Genomic DNA, 20,099 nt, shown 5'->3' on the forward strand with positions numbered 1-20,099 from the left:
ACAAAGGATCCCAAAGACTTTTACAAATCCAAACTCTGTAGATAATCACTCAGGATGTCTCGTGAGCCCTAGCTCCAACCTTTCAGTGCATCAACTGGCTTCCAGGATTTCTGTGAGTCTTAACTGTCTGAAGTTTACTATAACAGCATCTTTTCAATATAGAGCTCTTTCTCCTGCTTTGAATTCACTAACCAAGCAGTAGCTCAAAAGTAGCAACCTTCTGCTACAACTGCCTCCAAATAAAAATCTGACTTGTTTAGTGACCCCAGAACATTTTGAGTCATTTGGTAAAATTTTTCAGCAAACCACCCTTGTTTATTGGCAAGACTGAATGTAGCAACCATTGGAATACACTGTGCCTGTGTTACAAGCCTGACAAGCTGACAGTCCACATAGCGCAGGTGGTTACAACAAAATGGATTTTATTATGAGATATGCTAAAGCTACATAGAATTTAAGTTAATGATAAGCCCCTGAATGTTGCACAATAACAGGTCCTTCAGCCCACCCTGTCTGAATTTGAATACGTTGTTTAGTTATTTTATTAAACATAACAAGGAAGGTCGACAGCCGGGGAAGGAATGGGCAGATGGGAATACAAGGGGATCCCCTTCCTAGATCAGAAAGGAGTTTCTGAGAATAGCAGCGATGGCCATAAACCAATGCACTTTCATTGCACCAGTGAGGGTATCCTTGCATTGACTACTGGCAGTTACATGGAAAGCATGTAAAATTCTGTTGTGTATACCAGATCAATTCAGGAAAAGTGGACACTAACTGAGAGCACAGCAGGCAAAACAAATGTCTCTGACCATGACAGTAAATCATGGTAAAAACACTGCTGTGGTTGTGGGAGAAGAAAATGAGATCCCTGAGATTTACTGGGTTTTCTTATCTGAAGGGAAAGTGATTCACTATCCTTCAACTGAGGAAAGGAGGTAAACATATACTCATACCTAGAGACACATGGGCTATCTAAACCCTTTACTGAGGACACACATGCATCATTGATGAGTGTGCCTTGAATGTCAAGGTATTATTGAACTGCATTAGCAGGGAGCATATTCTTGTACCTTTGTATGAGGTATACCTGGAATGTGACCTAATGTCTGGGCCAGTAACCAGGGGAACATCCAAAGTTTGCCTCTGGGCAGGCTTGATCGAATAATTTGGTGGAGCAAAGGTAATGTGTTTCCCAGTCACCTTGGAATGATCACTGACAAATCCCTCACTATCAACATTCAGGGGCTTATCATTAACTTAAATTCTATCAGCTGGTATTTTCCTGAAGAAGGGCTCATGCCTGAAACGTCGATTCTCCTGTTCCTTGGATGCTGCCTGACCTGCTGCGCTTTTCCAGCAACACATTTTCAGCTCTGATCTCCAGCATCTGCAGCCCTCACTTTCTCCTTGAACCTGCATTACTCAAGCTTTATGCTCAGCCTCAGAATTACTATTCTGCACCACTTCAACAAATCCTCCTTTCTAAATGTAGAAACTTAATTTAGGGACAAGCATCGACATAGGAAATCGGTAATCACTTGGCATCCAAAAGAAAGATAGTATAGGAGGTCCCAGAGATCCTGCTCACTAACTAGTTTTCCATTCTGGATATCAGTGAGGGTTATAGATCTTCCAAGGTGGGCTGCAGGAACCAAGTCAATGCATCACAAGTGGTCCAGCTCAGATGAGGCAGGAAGAAGAGTGAAAGAGCCGTACCAGTAAAAGATTCTTTTGTGGGGAACAGACAGACATGTCTGTGGCCATTAACATAATTCCAGGATGGTTTACTGCTCCCTGATGAGAGGATCAAGGATGTCTCACAACTGATGCCAGAGCTGTGTTCTGGGACAGGACAAACAGCCAGAGATCATGGTCTACATTGAAAGAAACAACTTTGATAAGAAGGAGAATGCAGTCTTGTAATTACAATTTGGGACGCTGGGTTGAAAATTAGTAATCAGCACATCAAATGGGTAAAAATCTTGAAATTCCCTCCCTAATGGTCTACCGACAGCGATTCAAGAAAACAGCTCACCACTACCTCCTCAAGGTCAATTAGAGGTTTGCAATAAATGCTGGCCCAGCCAGCATCACCCACATCCCATGAGTGAATTAGAAGAAATGTAGTAATCTCCAAATTATCCCCAGTGCCATTTGCAAGTGAGTGCAGAAATACAGAACATGGGATAACATGGGTGAAAAAATGGTGCAGGAGGGAAAACTTTAGATTCATGCACACTGAGAGTGGGTCTGGGGCAGATGGCATCAACACAAGCTGGACAAGTTGTATCTGATAGTTTTATGTCAAATTTCCAGCATCCATGGTATTTTGCTTTTATTCAACTTGCACCTAATCAGATGTGGGGCTGAGTTTGTTACTTGGTATTTTGCTTTTCCTGTTGGGAAGAATTTCAACTAATGTATCAGGGTAGTGGGAACCAGGAGAGAATATTGGAAAGTAAAACCAGGGCGTATGAAATGCTGGGAGAGTAAGGGAAAAAGGATTGAGGTCTAAATCAGGGGTTACTATAGTTAATAAGAATGGGGAGTCAACGTACAGATTGCTTTCAGGGATTATAGTGTCGTGGCAATAATGGAGACCTGGCTTAAGGAAAAGCAGATCGAAATTTTAAATATATCTGGTTACAAGGTGTTCAGGAAAGGTAAAATGGAGGGGAAGTGGTGTTTTTGATTAAGGAGAGCATTGCAGTACAACAGAAAGAGGGTTCACAGAAAGAAATTATTAGTTGCAGAGAAGGAATAAGAAGTGTCAATTACGTTTCTAGGTGCAATATGTAGACCACGGGTTACTGGGAGAGATGTAGAGGAACAAATCAAAAAAGAAATTACAGAAAGGGTTAATAACCCCTATATTGATTGAGATAGTGTATTGTTATGGGTACCCCATTATAAGAATGACACATTGGAGACAGTTTAGAAGCAGGTGTTGTCAGGTATGCATCATACATGCCTGGCAGGTGAGGGGTGAAGCAGAAATTGGAGAGTGTGATGAGGCAATGTAAACTTCCATTTTTGTGTGACATTTCTGTGGTTTGTACACAGTACTGTCCCTCCCCCCTTTGTATCTGGTCAATGTTGAGGCATTAGCCTTTTATACGTGATAAGATTGATAATATATCAAACCCTTTTGGTATAATCTTGTTCTTTGTCAATCAGATGATTCATTGTTTCATCATGGGCTTCCTTATCACCACTCAATCTGGTTATGTTCCCTTGCTATTCATCCCAACCATCCTGATGCCCCTGGATTTCTTAGCTTGAGGCATTCCACATTCCCATTTGTCCCTTTGGCCAATCTGTCAAATATCCACTGCAGGATCTTCATTTCTCCCCTTTTTGAACCACGCCCATTGTTTACTTTCAGAAAGTCTCATGTCTCAGTCTTAATTGGTGAAGTTCTCATTAGATCTTTATCACCAACAGCTCATTTTTACTTAATTCTGCTCTCCAGTTTATATTCCTTCCAATCCTATTACAGAAGATCAGAACGGATGTTAATTTCTACCACTTGATACAAAGTCTTTAAGATCAGCTCTAATATAAAAAGTTACACCTAACCCTTTGACAAAACTGACTAGTTTGGGAGCAGTTTCTTTCTAACTTGACCTTGGAAGCTCAAACAAACAGTCTCTCAATCTTGCAGCTGCAATTACAAATTCTTCTAATTGCATGCTGTGAGTTAGTTTGAAACAGAAGTTTGATTCTCAGATGGGCCTTACTGTCAAATACTTTTCACACCAGTTCCTTTCACTGAATAAGGCAGCACATATTCAAATTCCATTGATAAGTGAAATTCAGTCACTTTTACAGCTTTAAAAAGTCATTAAAAGAAACTTATTTGGATTCTAAAGATTCTATATGATATGATCTCTAACTCTTGTCTCAATTTTTCTCTGTCATTCTTCCCTTGATCTTTGAGTGTAATGATCTGCTCAAATTATCCACATCTATTTCTTCTTTAAATTAATATATTTGCATAACTTGTTCTAAAATTCACTATTCTGTAACCTCTAAATATTATTGATTCAGATTTATGCTCTTTGATTTTAGTCTTCTTGTTCTCTATCTGCTGATCACCTCACTCAACAACAGTAAAATAGCATCACACATGAACTCAAAATTTCTCCAGCTTTCTTTCATCTGTATCTGTCTTCAGGGTCCTTCTTCAATATTTTCTCTTCCTTGCCAATCTTGAGAATGATTGTATCGTTGTACTACCTCCAGATGTGAGTACCCCCACTGAGCCGCAATGTATCAAACAATACAGTTCGAACAAATTACAGTGCATTCATCAAACTTTATCTTCCATTTATGCTTCACTCATTTTTCCTCTGCGTTCCTTTACTCCACTCTCTTACACCTTCCGAGTCTTAGCTCAGCCTTCTTTCATACTTGCTAACTCTCCCTACACATTAGAATTCTACCTATTGGTTTAAACATTGGAGTACGTGTACTCCCTAACTTCATGTAAGATGGCAGTGGAGCAGAGCTTCTGAGACTGGGGCTTGTCCGCTTTATGTTTCCTTGATTTGTTTCTCTTTTTAAAAAATTTTTATTTACCTTTTATTGAAGAGCTTGGATCCAGCGATGGCACTAGTAACAAGTGGGATTTGTGTTGGCCCAGCAGTGTGGACTCATGGCAGTGGTGTTAGAGGCAAATTTGAGTTCCAGCGGCTTCTGCATTGTTGAGACAGTCCTAGCATCGACTCATGGCTGCTGTAGCAGAGGCGAATTTGGCTTCCTGGCAGAGTCAGCATACGGTGCAGATTTGTGAATACAGTGGCAAAGACATGTTTAGGCATAGTACAAGACCCAATGGCATCAGCAGCTGCTGCATCGGCAAGGTGGGCCTAGAATGGACTCATGGCAGTGGTGAAGTTGTGTCCAGCCTAGGTCACACTAGGCCAAAAAACAATAAACAGGAGTTAAACGCACATGACATGGGAGAAAAAAACAGGAGTCATCTTCAGGGAGAGGTGGGCAGTGCAGGGGGTGGGGTGTCTTATTTCTCCCTCTGACTCTATTTTGATTTAATCCCTGCCCTCTCTTTTTGATTACTCAGCATTGCTGTTTGTTGAGAAGGGCACTGCTTGTCATTGGCCACTCAGATGTTTCCTTCCTTCCTGGTGGTGGAGGATGAATAAAGATTAATACACTCTTTGTTCTTCACTATGTCCTACACTAGCACACACAGGATGTGGGTGCTGGGGAATGAATAAGCACTACCACTGTTAGGCGGTAGTGTAGGATTAAGAAAAAAAACATATTTATACAGAAGTTAAATGCACATGACATGGAAGAAAGAACAGGGGTTATTTTCAGGGCGTGGTGGGCACTGCAGCTATGGTGTTTTAGATTAGATTCCCTACAGTGTGGAAATAGGCCCTTCGGCCCAACAAGTCCACGCCGACCCTCCAAAGAGTAACCCACCCAGATCTATTCCCCTACATTTATCCCTGACTAATGTACCTAACATTATGGGCAATTTAGCATAGCCTATTCACTTAACCTGCACATCTTTGGATTGCGGGAGGAAACCAGAGCACCCGGAGGAAACCCACGCACACACTGGGAGAATGTGCAAACTCCACACAGACAGTCACCTGTCTTTTATTTCACCCTTCAACTCTATTTTGATTTAATCCCTACCCCTACCTCCACTTTTTCAATCACTTAGGCATTGATCTTTGGTGAGAAGGGCACTGCGTGTCACTAGCCACTGGGGTGTTTCTGTTCTTCCTGGTAGTGCAATGCCAGTAAAAGTTTCTGCACTCGCTGTTTCTTCACTGTGTCCTACACCTGCACGCACACAACATGGGCGCTGAGGAGGAATGAGGACTACCGCTGCTTGGCAGTAGTGTAGGGTTTATAAAAAGAAAAAAAAAATTATAAACAGGAGTTAAACACACCGAAGAAAAACCAGGAGTTATCTTCAGGGAGAGATGGGCACCGCAGGGCATGGGGTGCTTTATTTCCAACTCCGATTCTATTTTGATTTAATCCCTACCCCCTCCTCCACATTTTTGTTCACATAGGCATTGTCCTTGAAGAGAAGGGCACTGCTTGCCACTGGCCACTCAGGTGTTTTTTTCTTCCTGGTAGTGGAAGACGAATAAAGTTTTCTGCACTCAATGTTTCTTCACTGTGTGAAAGAAAAAGAAAATAAATAAAAATGAGTTACCATTGGGGAGAGGTGGGCACCATGGGTATGGAGTGCTTTGTTTCCCCCGCCAACTCTATTTTGATTTAACCCCTGCCCTCCCCTTCACTTTTTCATTCACAAAGGCATTGCCCCTACGGAGCTCTGCTTCCCACTGGTTCTTTGGCAACATGGGTGATTTTCCTAGTGGTGGACTATTAATAAAGTTATTTATACCTGGTGTTTTCACTGTGTCTTGTACCTATACACAAAACCATACACAACATGGCCAAAGTGCAGGGGTGAGAGAAAAAAAGATATAACCAGGAGATTTTGAATCTCCTCAGTTCAGGGGACTAAAGAAAAGTATAAACAGGAGTTATCTTTTGGGGGAGTTGGACACTGTGGGGCATGGAGTGCTTTATTTCCCCCTCCAATTCTATTTTTTTTATCTCTTAGTCATTGTCCTTTGGTGAGAAGGGCACTGTTTGTCACTGGCCACTCGGGTGTTTTCTCTTCCTGGTGATGGAACATGAATAAAATTTTCTGCACTCGTCGTTTCTTCACTGCGCCCTATGACTACACGCACATGACATGGGTGCTGGGGAGAAATAAGCACAACTATTGTTTGGCAGCGATGTGGGGGGTTTCTAAAAATATATATAGATTTAAACAGGAGACAGGCGGGCACCATGGGCCATGGAGTGCTTCATCACTCTCTCCAATTCTATTTTGATTTGATCCCTAAGCCACCACCCCCCCCCCCCCCCTTTCACTTTTTCATTCAGATGGTCATTGCCCTTTGAAGAGAAGAGCACTAATTGTCACTGGTCACTTAGGTGTTTTTTCCTTCCTGGTAGTGGAAGCTTTCTGCACTCAATATTCCTTCACGGTGTCAAAACAAAACATATATAAACAGGAGTTATCTCCAGGGAGGGATGGGCACCTCCACTCTATTTTGATTTAACCCCTACCTTCCCTTCCCTTCACCTTTTTGTTCACATAGGCTTTGCCCTTAAGCAACAGGGCACTGCTTGTTACTGGCCACTCAGTATGTTTTTCCTTTCTGGTGGTGGAATATGAATAAAGTTTTCTGTACTTGATTTCCGTCTCTGTGACCCACACCTATATGCACACAACATGGGTGCTGGGGAAAAATAAGTACTACTGCTGCTTGGCAATAGTGTGGGATGAAGGGAAAAACATATAAACGGGAGGCTTTAGAATATCAAAAGAAAGAAAAAAAAATATAACCAGGAGATGAGAATCTCCTCTGTTCAGAGGACTGACTCCGAGCTGGCTAGCAACAGTCCGTGTACTGTGATCAAGTAAATGAAGGGTGATTTGGTGACGGGATACTGGCCTCTGTGAAGTTATTTCAGTACCTTATCATTCAAACTACATTTCTGTGCTCTTCCAGACCTAACAATTTTAACAAATAGGTGTATGTGTCTGAGATGTATTCGTCAGTGCATTTAAACCATGTATTCCCTCATAATATTTATTTCAGATGTAACTATCACTTTTGCACAATTACATTGGTAACCTAAGGTCATGTCATGCATTCTTGACTCTCATATGATTTTTGATTTGATTTAATTCATTTATTGTCACATCTATGTATTATAAATACAGTGAAAAGTGTTGTTAGGTGTTGCCACTCTTTGGCACCCTCTTTAAACACAGAAAATAAATCAAAACACAGACGATAAAGCCAGAAACATAAAACAATAAAGTTCATCTTTATAGCCTTATCTGAATAAAGTTAGGTGGTGTCTTGAACAGCTCTCCACTTTTAGCTCAGCCAGAGGCCAAATGGGCTCCTCTACCCCAATCCTCTCGTCCTTGCTGCTAAATTGCGCTTGGACATGCCGCCACTGCTGGAACAAAGAGTCACCACTCTATGGCACTACCTCACTTCTGTCAATTCCACTACCACCATGAGTTCACGCTGGGCCAATCTCGCTGAAGCAGCCACTGCCGGTGCCACAGGGACCTCCGCTACTAACAAATCCTCCTCTATTGCTGGCTTAGATGTCAGGCAGCTGGGCCTAGCTATGGATCTAGAGCCTTGGTTCAGCCTGTGAGTTTGGATCTGGGGATTAAGCCTTGGACCTGTTGCTCAATCGCTGGGGAGCTTCGGGGACAGGTGACCCACATCCATCTCGTCCTGGCATTGCTGCTGCTACTGCTGGACACTTGCCCTTCAACATTTACTCCTGTTCCCTGGGCTGTGCTGCCATTCTGCCCAGGGCCCATTCTCACCGATGCCATTACCATTGCCAATGCAACTGAGGTTTTAAAGGAAAAAAGAAACAAAAAAGAAGCAGTAACAAAAACAAAAAGGAGAAAAGAAAAAAAGCAGACGGGAGTGAATGAGCCCAAGGTTCAGTAGCTTAAATGCTGCTAGTCTGCTGACACCATCTTGAAACTATCTCCCAAAAGATTTAACTTATTTCTCCATGTATGGTCCTGATGCCTTGGGTATTGGCCCAATCATCAAATTCAGTTCTCTTAAAAGGAAAGACAAGAACACAAGCATCACCAATCGTATGCTATGGATTTAGTGCCCACATCTAAACTTCCCTTTTGCTAGAATGTATGTTAACCTCAATTGCTGTCAGAACCCATTATTCTAATTTTGTTTGCCTTTCTCTGCCACCACTCTCCATCCTTAATCATCTGCCTTCATCCAATTTTGTGACTCAACTATTATCATCCTGTCTAATTCCTGAGTTCTGGAAAGATTAGCAGTCCAGTGAAACATATTCTTATAATATCTCAAAACTGAAGTCAAACATTCCTGTTTGATTTAGGCAGTAATGTACTTTTAAAAAAGAATTACTTGAAAACTCATGACGGATAGATGATTTATCTATGTGAAAATTTGTCCAAATCCAATATTTCCTTTTCTTCACCAAAGTCACTAATAATTTTTCTTTCATGCATTGAAACCAATGTGACTGTGTCAAATGCATTTTATTATTTTTCAGAATCCTTTTAAATTTCACATAACTTTAAATATTTCAGAACGTCAGTTTAATATTATTTCTTCAGCTTAAAAATACCCAGGCTTAGTGGTTTTGAAATGCCTGATACTCCATATATTTAGATTAGATTAGATTAGATTACTTACAGTGTGGAAACAGGCCCTTCGGCCCAACAAGTCCACACCGCCCCGCCGAAGCGCAACCCACCCATACCCCTGCATTTACCCCTTACCTAACACTACGGGCAATTTAGCATGGCCAATTCACCTGACCTGCACATCTTTGGACTGTGGGAGGAAACTGGAGCACCCGGAGGAAACCCACGCAGACACGGGGAGAACGTGCAAACTCCACACAGTCAGTCACCTGAGGCGGGAATTGAACCCGGGTCTCTGGCACTGTGAGGCAGCAGTGCTAACCACTGTGCCACCCAAAATTTAATGTTCCCACAATAGTTCTCCAATGTGAGGTGCATTAAAACCAATGGTTTGATGATTTGAGGCTGCCTCATCCATCATTGTGTTGAGACATTGCAAGTCTGCAGACAAGTTCACAAATTCATAGCTGTTGGCAGATGTATCTTCAGTTATCTGAAAAACAAAACAGTGTCCATTCATTCCGCTTCAAGGAGAATGGATTAATTAATAGTAGTTTACTGCTAATTTAAAGATGGATGGGGCGAAGGCTCTTGGACGTAATTATGCTAGCAACTCCTCTTCCTCCTGTGCAGAAGTAAGAGCCATGCGTTATGATTCATTGCTGAACAAAGGAAAAGCCTACCTCCTTTGTTAGATTCTAAACTTTTCTTCAACTCTTTGACTTCAATTTTCTCAGATTTTAGAACATATCAGCTAATTTCATTCAAAGAGAATTAATTTTCTAAAATTCCAATTTCCTTATTTCTTAGAGCACCATTTCACACCAGTGGACATTTAAGATGAGCAAATCTGATCATCTGGCATTAAAGATTCATCCATATGTTAAAATAATATTTGCAAGTTCACTCTAGCCAGAAAATGAAATTGCAAACATTTGACCATTAAGGTTCTGAAATTAAACATTTACCCAAGACTCTTCCCTTAAACAAAACACAACACAGATAGTAAATCATTTTGAGGAATGAGGAAATAGGTTATGTCTTTTGACTAAATCTTTCCTTCTTCAATTAAATTTAATCAACTGCGACCAATTGCAAGAGGTACATTTTCACCAATCTTTGAAAAACAAATTCTAAATCAACATTTTGTAGAAGATTTTTCTTGTATTCAACCACTGATTGTTCCTTAAAGGGACATTATATTAATCATATATGTTCCAAACTGATACAGGTACACACCGTACTTTCACAACACCACATGTTCCCAAAACACAAATTAAACTTAATTATCCCCAGGTCTCAAGCTCCATGGAATAAAAACACATAAATTACACAAGACAACATTTAAAAATCAATGAACGAAGAAGATGCATACAAAGTAGACCACAAAGAGTCAACACTTAGTTCAGGGGCTATAGACACTCACATTCATGTCCAGACAGGAGTTATCACATCAATAGGACACAAAATGCTCTACGCCTCTCCTATGATGTATGAACACTTTCTTACTTTCTTCCAATCTCAGTTTTTAAACTTTATGCTTATTCTGGGCTCATAGTGAGAGTGAGATGTGCAATAGTTTTACATTCATTAATTCACATTCCAGAACCAGCCCCTATTGCACACAGGCATGATAAATTTACCTCCATTTTTCTCAGCTGTAATTAATGTCAGTTGACCAAAAATAATCTCTTATAATTCTACATGAGCTCAAAGTACTAAAATTAAGTATTTATCTTGTTTGTTTTTCTTTTCTTTATCCTACCATTTTCTTTGTAAACTAGGTGGGTTTCTGGGGTTCCAATTAGTTTTAACCATTTAGTTAATTAGTTTCTTGTGTCAAGAATCATGTTAGGTATCCCTCGGTTTCATTCTGTTTTACTGATGTGGCCAACATTGTTTATGGCTGTAGCAAGTGGGCAAGTCTCAAAGATCCACACGTTTGAACCCTGCTTGTTGCACTGGTAAAACTGTGAGCACACCAGCCGGGGAAACTTATACTGTGTGCACTAGTCCAGACTTTTTGTTGGAGTCCTACAACGCAGCTTGCCAGATCAAAGGTCCCCACATTTACCCATTGAAGGAAGTGGAATTCTTCCCAGTTAACTCAACCCACCCTGGAAGCAGCTCGCCAGACGGAGTTCCGGATAGTGATCACTATGTGCCAGCAAACACATACATAAATCTCAGTCCTGGTCTGGCCTTCTCGTTTAAGTCCTGCCCACAGCAATCAAACCAGAGGTCCCAACCTACAAAATGTCACTCAGTTGACTTAATCCATCCAGGAGGATCTAAAAAGGATTCTCTGGCTAGTTGTAACCGACTACGAGCCACATCACTCACTATCCCTCTCTCTTTGAGACTGAGTGGACCCAGTGAAAGATTCAGATATGATATCATAAGGGAGCACCAAATGAACCAGTGGTACAGACCAATCTGAATACAGAGCCTTCACATAGGGTGGTCGTTCACTCACTTGTGGCCCATATTTCCTGCATCCTGCCAACTACGCCAAACTGTTGGGCGGGAGGACTAAATAAATCATTCAACACCTGGAGTTCACCTCCATCATTAAAGGGTTTATCAATGTTAACCTGGTGGGAAGAAACCTCTGGGGCTCCAGAAGCTTCTTGACTGAACAAAGGAAAGTCATAAATATTTATACATTTGTTTTCACTCCACCTTTGATTATTGCAAACCAATCACATTACTAATTGAGTACATCCAATCAGGTTAATCATGTGACTGCATGGTCAGTGATGGGCAGCCCTATGGACAATCCCAGATCTTCTCATGACTTTACAAGAGAAGAGATTACGAGATATCTTTATATTTATCCTTGGGCCTTTTACAATGCATTTTACTCAATCCAGTGGATGCTAATCTCTGCACCTGTAATTCAATTCCCCATGTCAGCAGTGTGTGGGCCTTTCATTAGTGTGAAGGTACCAAATGAACTAGGGGTACAGACCACTCGGAGTACAGAGCCCTCACATAGTGTGGTCTTTCACTCACTAGTGATCCATGCTTCCTGCATTCTGCCAACAACCTTACCATCTAAGGCTGTCTTTAATGCTTATTGTGTATATGTTTTTAAAGAAAATTATACACACACACATACATAGATATATATATATATATATTCAAATTCTATAGCTATGATTATCTGTGAATCTTAACTAAAGTAAATCTATTTGTGATGGGGCTCAGACTTTAAGTCAGCTAGGGATGGAATTCTACTATCAACATATTCAAGGGTGTCCTTAACCAGCTGTCTCTGTATAAACAACTGCAGCAGTATATTTTATAAGACCCTTTGAATGCTATCTTAATCTTGTTACCTTGGATATATTTTCTACATAGTTTCAATTGTCCTAACTTATTATTCACTTGAATGCTATACCAGACAAGCTACTGCTAAAAACACCTTCTTCACCATTTTATGTCAACTAAGATGCATGGGCAACCATTTTTAAGCCACCTTCAGCCAGGACAGTCCCAACAATATGATGAGGCATAGATTAAAGCAAATGAAGCAATAGTGGTTTGAGAAATTAAAGAAAACAAGAGGTGCTTAAAGAAGATGCGTAGTGAATACAATTGAAAACCAAACAAAGTACAGAAATTTCAAAAGGGAAGTGAAAAGGAAATATGAGAATCAGAGAGTATTACAAAAATAAAGACTGGCAGCTAATATTAAATAATATGCCAAAGCACATCAATGGTGAAAGGAGGAGCACAGGGCTAATTATGGACTAAAAGGGGACCAAAAAAGCATAGCTGTGGTATTAAATTAATACTTAACATTTGCCTTTACCTATGAGGCAGATGCTGTTCAGATCATGGTGACAGAATATTTTAAGTTAATAGGAGGTAGAATTGGCTAAGTGGATGGTACTTAAACCTAAATAAGCACCAGGAGCAGATGAGACACATGCAACAATATTGTATAATGTGAAAGTGAAAATTGCAGAGGTATTGCCAAGTATCTTTCAATCTTCACTTGAACCAGGGTTGGTACTGGACAAATGGAGAATTACAAACGTTTTGCTTTTGTTCAAAATGGCTGTAAAGATCTGTCCACCATCACATTTAACTTGGGTGGTGGGGAAACCTCTAAAGAAACTCATTCAGGATAGAATTAATTGTTAAATGGGAAAATATGCATTAATTTAGCAGAGTCAGCATGGACTTGGTAAGATAATATTATGTATTTGTGAAGAGGTGACAGAGATGGCTATTGATATGGTTGACTTCAAAAAGGCATACAGAAATGGAATTTGAAACAGTGCCATGCAACAGTCTTGTGAATGATGTTTTAGTCATGGAATAACCATTTATGACTGGTACACTATGGACAAAAAGGAATGACAAGATAAGAAACAGAGTAATGGTTAATGTGAATTCTGCCAGCTGACAGTAGGTTTGTAGTGGAGATTCTCAGGAATTTGATTGTGATTCTTGTTTTTTCCTAACAAACAAATGATTGAGACCTTGAGAACAATTTCAAAGTTTGCTGATGTCAGAAAACTTGGAAGTACCATAAACTGTGAGGAGGACAGTGCAAAACTGCAAAAAGATACTGCCACTTTGCTGGAGCTGGCAGATGGATGGAAGTTCAATATGGAGAAGTTTTAGATGATGCACTTTGGTACAATGAACACGCAGACACACAAAGATCCTGATCGAGATCCAACAAGTTGACACAGAAGTGAGAAATAACACAAATTACTCAAATGTAAACTGAAGCAGATGGAGTTCTGGACTGCTGTTTAAAAAAAAAGTACTGATGAGGAAATATTGATGAAGAATGAAGCATAGGAGCACGTAGAGTATGTCCCATAAAATTCCCAAAACTGCACTTGAATATGCAAGGAGGGGTCAAGCGTGCATAAGCCATCATTTTTCCTGGCCATGCCTCCACAAGGAGGTGACAAGGTTCTATAAAACGAGTGGGGAAGCAAAACAAGAACATAAAATTCCCATTGCAGCACTGGGGGAACCATCTAGCAGGGTGTTGCTAGATTTGTGTGGAATCATGCTGAAAGACAATACCAGCACATGCTCATTATTACTGGTTCAGAGAGGCCGAGAAGGTTTTTTCTATCATGGCAATGATGGAGAAGATCCTAAGACATTACATTCCAAACCCACGACCCCCACTTCCATCTAGAAGGGCAAGGTCAGCAGATACATAGGAACACCAATACCTACATGTTCCCTTCCAAGCCACTCACCATTCTGACTTGGAAATATATTGTCATTTCTTCACTGTTGCTGGATCAAAATCATAGAATTTCCTAAAGGGCATTGTGGGTCGATGTCCACAGGTTGTAGACGACAATGGTTTAAGAGGCAGCTCACCACCATCTTCTCAAAGGCAACTAGGCATGGCCACCAATGGTTCCCATGTCCCATGGGGGAATTAAAAAAAGTGAAGCTAGTTCTTAGCTTAGCTTAAGAGAGGCAAGAAAGGAGATTGCTGGGGCCTTGACTAAGATCGTTGTATCTTCGCTAGCCACTGGAAGAATCACAAAGGACTGGTGAGTAGATAGTATTATTTCTTATTTCAAGAAGGAAAATAGGGATAATCCAGGAAACTATAGACCGGTAAGTCTCACATCGGTGGTTGGGAAGCTATTGGAGAGAACTCTTAGGGAAAGCATTTACCCGCATTTGGAAAAGCATGACTTAACTAGGGACAGTCAGTATGGCTTTGTGCAAGTGGTTATGTCTTACGAACTTGATTGAATTTTTCAAGGAGATGACAAAGGTAATCAATGAAGGTAGAGCAGTGGCTATTGTCTACATGAATGAGAGCAAGTGAGGACTGCAAATACTGGAAAATCAGAGTAGAAAAGTGTGGCACTGAGAAAGTACAGCAGGTCAGGCAGCATTCAAAGAGCAGGAGAATCAACATTTCGAGCTTAAACCCTTCATCAGTAATATTGGGGGTGCAGCTGAGAGATAAATAGGAGGGTGGGGGTGGGCTGAAGGGAAGGTAGCTGAGAAGGCAATAGGTGGATGCAGGTGGGGTGTGGTTATGCTAGGTCAGTGGGGAGGGTGGACCGAATAGGTGGGAAGGAAGATGAACAGTTGGGACAGGCCAAGATGGCAGTGCTGAGTTGGAGAGTTGGATCTGGGATGAAGTTGTATGAGGGGAGATTTGGAAACAAGTCAAGTCGACATTGATGTTGGGTGGTTGAAGGGTTAGAAGGCAGAAGATGAGGAGTTCTTCCTCCAGGCATCTGGTGGCTTAGATTTGGCGGTGGAGGAGGCCCAGTACTTGCATGTCCTTGGTAGAGTTGGATGGGGAGTTGAAGTAGTCTGCCACAGGACGATGGGGTTTTTGGGTGCATGGAATGTTCCTTGAAATGCTCCATTTGGCATCTGTCTCACCAAGGTTGGAGAGACCACATCGAGAGCAATGGATTGACTAGGTGAAGTGGGTGAATGTGCAGAAAGTCTCTGCCGGATGTGAAAAGATCCTTTGGTGCCTTGGACGTGGATGAGGTTGGGGGTGGGGGTAGGATTTACACCTCTTACGGTGATTTTGTTTCAGCCACACTTAGAGTATTGCTTTCAATTCTGGCCGCCACATTACAGGAAGGATGTGGAGGCTTTGGAGATGGGGCAGAATCGGTTTACCAGGATGCTGGCTGGATTAGATTGTATGTACTAAAAAGAGAGGCTAGAGAAACTTGGGTTGTTTTCTCTGGAGCGGCAGAGATTGAGTGCAGACTTGATACGAGTGTATAAAATTGAGATACATAGATAGGGTTGATAGTCAGAATCCTTGTTCCCAGAGTTGAAATGTCTAAAACTAGGGGACATGCATTTAAGGTGAGAGGGGGCAAGTTCAAAGGAGATATGAGGGCCAAGTGTTTTACATGGAGAGTGTCAGGAGTCTGGAACATGCTGCCAGGGGTGGTGGTGGTGGAGACAGATATAATTGGGGCATTTAACAGACTTTTAGTTAAGCACATGAATATCTGTAATTGCAACTGTCTGTGGAGTCTACATGTTCTCTCTGTGTATGCATGGGTTTCCTCTGGGTACTCCAGTTTCCTCTTACAATTCAAAGATGTGCAGGTTAGGTTGACTGGCCATGCTAACTTGCCTATAGTGTCAGGGACATGCAGACTAGGTGGGCTACCAATGGGAAGTGTGGGCAGACAGGTATAGGGTAGGGCGGTAGGTCTGAGTGGGATGCTCTTTATAAGGTTGATGTGGACTCGAAGGGCCAAATGGCCTGCTTCCACACTGTAGGAATTCTATGATTCTGTGAAATATGCAAGGAATGGAAGGATATGGAACAAGGCCAGGCAGAAGGATTAGTTTAATTTTGGCATCATGTTTGGCTGAAGGTCCTGTTCCTGCGCTGTACAATCCTATGTTCTATGTTGTTCACCCATTTTGCATTAATCACTGAGATCCAGTCAGATCAGAGTATAATCTGTTACGTCCAAACATTTTCAGAAGTTTTGAATAGTTTGGGAATAATACACCTAAAGGTTCCAGAAGACTGTAGAATAGTCAGTGTTGTTTCTTTGTTTAAGAAGGGAAACAGAGATAATCAAGAAATTGTAGGCTGAAGAGCCTTATATCAGTATTAGGAAAATTATTGGAATAGATTCTTAGGGATAAGATTTACTGACATCTGAAAAATAATGGTCTTATTGGGGATTATCAATATGGCTTTTTGCAGAAGAGGTTTGTCTCTCAGATTTGATTGAGTTTTTTGAGGAAGTGATGAAAATGATTGATGACTTTAGGGCAGTTGATGTCAAAGCATTTGAGAAGGTCCCTTGTGGTTCAGAAGATTAAGTCACATTGCTTCTATGATGAGTTGGCAAATAGGATACAAAATTTGCTTGGTCATAGATGACAGAGGGTAGTTGTGAAGGGGTGCTTTTCTGACTGGAGGTCTGTGGCTAGTAGTGTTCTGCAACGATCTATGCTGGGATCTCTGTTTTTGAAATATAAATAAATAATTTGGATGAAAAAATAGTAGGAGAATCAGAGTGGGAAAGTGTGGCTAGGAAAGCACAGTTGGTCTGATTAGAAACCTTGCAGATGACAGGAAATTTGTGAAGTTATGGATGGTGAGGAAGGTTGTCACAAAATACAGCAGGGTATAGATCAGTTGGAAAGTTGGGAGGAGACACAAGTTTCATTCGGTCAAATGTGAAGTAATCATTTTCGGAGATGAAATGCAAGAGAAAAGTATTGAGTAAATGGCAGGACCCTTACGAGCATTGACGTACAGAGAAATCTCAGGGTGAAAGTCCATGGCTCTCTTAAGTATCAACACAAGTGGATAATGTTCCCAAAAATGGACCCCACTGCAACTTCGATCACCTGGATGGACTCATTCCTGGATACAAGGTCTAGCATGGCCCCTTCCCTAGTTGGATTACAGATGGTTCTCGTAATAATGTGGTAATTGCATTTTCATGCAATGCCATGTTATAGAAAATTGCACTATAGAAGTAATGGGGCCTATTGGAAAAACAGGGTTAAGGACTCCAGTTTAGCAAACCTTTCCATTTCTGGTCAGTTACAGTAATGTCAAGTTGTTACAAGAGAAATTCCCCAATGTATGATTGTGTTCGCCTTGTGGAGTGGGGTTTATCCAAAACTTGGCTCTCTGCCATTAAACTTTGTGAAACTTCTGGAAGTTTTTTTTTGGTGCAAGAAAAATTGAGGGGGTGGCTAAAGGGCTGGGATGCTCTGAATGGCTGGAGGTTTTAAGGGGTCTCGGGTTTCAGCGAGAACAAGGGGCTAAGACTCTCAGATCCTCACACACACCCCCACCTTGAAATGGAGACTGGGTGAACTTGGATCAGGCATAACTTGGGGATGGGTGGTGTGGGGAGAGATGAGGGTTGCTAGTGGTCCTTCCATAGTTTCACACCTTTCCCTTCCACACACATACACCCTCTATTGCAAAGTCATCGTGTGTTGAAGCTTCAGATAGCCAGCAACTGAGCCTCTGTTTAACAAATGGCCCCGCTTACTCTCAAACACTCTTTGGGCATCACTATATTTCATCCTCTATCTCTCTCTCCCACTCTCTCTCTGTCTGTCTTTCTTCCCTTTCCTCAGGCTCCAACCCCTAAGTCCATGCATGATCCCAGGAAGCATTCCAACAAAATATTCCAATGTTTGCTTCCCCTACCTTAGTTGCAGATAACAGCGAAAAAGTACATGCACACAGACGACAACCTGTTGCAATAGATATGTCAGCAGAATAAATCACAGCTGGCTGGCAATACAGGGATGGAACTACATAACAGTGGATGGGAGTTCGCTTCATTAAAAAACAGCCTGCAATTCGCAAATCACATTACAGCCAAATCGCGTTTATGAAACACGCGTTATAGAAGAACGATCTATATCTACATATTATTTCAAAAAACCCTTCTGAATGCACCAAACAAATTCTCCCCCTTCTAAGCCCTGGCACTAAAGAGTCCCATTTAATATGAAGGAAATTAAAATCATCCACTAGAGTCATAGAAATGTATAGCATGGAAATAGACCCTTCGGTCCAACTCGTCCATGCTGACCAGATATTCTAAACTAATCTCGTCCCGCCCGCCAGCACCCAGCCCATATCCCTCTAAACCCTTCCTATTCATATACACATCCAGATGCCTTTTAAATGTTGCAATCGTACTAGCCTCCACCACTTCCTCTGGCAGCTCATTCTATACACGTACTGCCGCCTGCGTGAAAAGAAATTGCCGCTTTGGTCTCTTTTATATCTTTGTCCTCTCACCCTAAACCTATGCCCTCTAGTTCTGGACTCTCCCACCACAGGGAAGAGACTTTGTCTATTTATCCTATCCATGCCCATCATGATTTTATAAACCTCCATAAGGTCACCCCTCAGCCTCTGACGCTAAAGGGAAAACAGCCCCAGACTATTCAACCTCGCCCTATAGCTCAAATCCTCAAACTCTGGCAACATCCTTGTAAATCTTTTCTGAACCCTTTCAAGTTTCACAACACCCTTCTGATAGGAAGGAGACCAGATTGCACGCAATATTCCAAAAGTGGCCTAACCAAAGTCTTGTACAGCCACAACATGACCAAACAACTCCTGTACTCAATACTCTGACCAATAAAGGAAAGCATACCAAACGCCTTCTTCACTATCCTATCTACCTGCGACTCCACTTTCAAGGAGCTATGAACCTGTACTCCAAAGTCTCTTTGTACAGCAACACTCCCTAGGACCTTACCATTAAGTGTATAAGTCCTGCTAAGATTTGCTTTCCCAAAATGCAGCACTTCACATTTATTTAAATTAAATTCCATCTGCCACTTCTCAGCCCACTGCCCCATCTGATCAAGTTCCTGTTGTACTCCTGAGGTAGCCTTCTTCACTGTCCACTACACCTCCAATTTTAGTGTCATCTGCAAATTTGCTAACTGTACCTCTTATGCTCACAACCAAATCATTTATATAAATGACGAAAAGTAGAGGAGCCAGCACTGATCCTTGTGGCACTCCACTGGTCACAGGCCTCCAATCTGAAAAACAATCCTCCACCACCACCCTCTATTTTCTACCTTTGAGCCTGTTCTGTATCCAAATCGCTAGTTCTCCCTGTATTCCATGAGATTTAACCATGCTAATCCATGAGGAACCTTGTTGAATGTCTTACTGAAATCCATATAGATCATGTCCACTGCTCTTCCCTCATCAATCCTCTTTGGTACTTCTTCAAAAAACTAAATCAAGTTTGTGAGACATGATTTCCCACGCACAAAGCCATGTTGGCTATCCCTAATCAGTCCTTGCCTTTCCAAATATATGTACATCCTGTCCCTCAGGATT

This window comes from Chiloscyllium plagiosum, unplaced genomic scaffold, assembly GCF_037043375.1.
Source record: "Chiloscyllium plagiosum isolate Xiang-an unplaced genomic scaffold, Cpla_swu_hap1 HiC_scaffold_14, whole genome shotgun sequence".
NCBI lineage: Eukaryota > Metazoa > Chordata > Chondrichthyes > Orectolobiformes > Hemiscylliidae > Chiloscyllium > Chiloscyllium plagiosum.